We start from the raw sequence: 1,394 nt of genomic DNA on the forward strand, positions 1-1,394 counted from the left end.
TCAGGGCCGAGGCTCCCCCTTGCCCATGTGGTGAGGTGGAGGGGTGTACTTCCCTTTATCAGTGTATCCCATTGCTTCCAGAAGGTATTCATACGCTTCATCGTTTTATACCAAAGTATACACTCTATGAAATCATCATATTCTATCTTGCACTCTTTCTCTGCCCAGATAGTAGCGATTCCATGTGCACATTCTATACATTCTTTATTCGAGCAGTAAACTTGTAGGGCCGTTCAGCACTGTGGATTGTCCACCATGGATCTAGCTTAAGGCCAAACCTATTCTGCACATCCAAGAAATGCATGGTGATCTGATGCTCTTGCCCTTGTCTCTTCTCTGGCCTCCCCTTCAGGATGACTAGCTTGCAATTTGGACCTAAGGACTCTTTAAAAGTCAACATAACGGGCTGAGCGCGGTGGCTCACACCTGTAATCCCAGCACTTTGGGAGGCTGACGTCTGCGGATCACAAGGTCAGGAGATCAAGACCATCCTGGCCAACATGGTGAAACTCTGTCTCTACTAAAATACAAAAAAATTAGCCTGGCATGGTGGCGCGCACCTGTAGTCCTAGCTACTCAGGAGGCTGAGGCAGGGGAATCGCTTGAACCTGGACAGGGGAAGATGCTGTGAGCCGAGATCGTGCCATTGCACTATAGCCTGGGCGACAGAGCAAGACTCAGTCTCAAGGAAAAAAAAAAAGTGAACATAACCCCAACATTATTATCAAACCTAAAAAGAATTAACAATCGGCTGGGAAGGCCAGGCGTGGTGGCTCAGGCCTATAATCCCAGCACTTTGGGAGGCCAAGGCAGGAGGGTTACAAGGTCAGGAGTTCAAGACCAGTCTGACCAACATGGTGAAACCCTGTCTCTAAAAAAATTTTTTTAAAAGTAATGAAGGCCAGGCACGGTAGCTCACGCCTGTGGTCAGGAGTTTGAGACCAGCCTGGCCAACATGGTGAAACCCCATCTCTATTTAAAAAAAAAAAAAAAGGCCGGGCGCGGTGGCTCAAGCCTGTAATCCCAGCACTTTGGGAGGCCGAGGCGGGTGGATCACGAGGTCGAGAGATCGAGACCAACCTGGTCAACATGGTGAAACCCCGTCTTTACTAAAAATACAAAAAAATTAGCTGGGCATGGTGGTGCGTGCCTATAATCCCAGCTACTCGGGAGGCTGAGGCAGGAGAATTGCCTGAACCCAGGAGGCGGAGGTTGCAGTGAGCCGAGATCGCGCCATTGCATTCCAGCCTGGGTAACAAGAGCGAAACTCCGTCTCAAAAAAAAAAAAAAAAAAAAAAAGTAATGAAAAAAGAAAAAAAAAATCGGCTGGGAGCGGTAGCTCATGCCTGTAATCCCAGCACTTTGGGAGGCTGAGGTGGACAGATCACCTGAGG

At 48.6% G+C, this 1,394-nt stretch overlaps 1 pseudogene; it reads right to left on the bottom strand.

Moving 5' to 3' along the window:
* On the bottom strand, positions 1–808 carry LOC120366905 (NADH dehydrogenase [ubiquinone] iron-sulfur protein 5-like; annotated as a pseudogene).
* Positions 809–1,394: the final 586 nt, after the last annotated feature.

The sequence above is a fragment of the Saimiri boliviensis genome, chromosome 17, assembly GCF_048565385.1.
Source record: "Saimiri boliviensis isolate mSaiBol1 chromosome 17, mSaiBol1.pri, whole genome shotgun sequence".
Classification (NCBI taxonomy): domain Eukaryota; kingdom Metazoa; phylum Chordata; class Mammalia; order Primates; family Cebidae; genus Saimiri; species Saimiri boliviensis.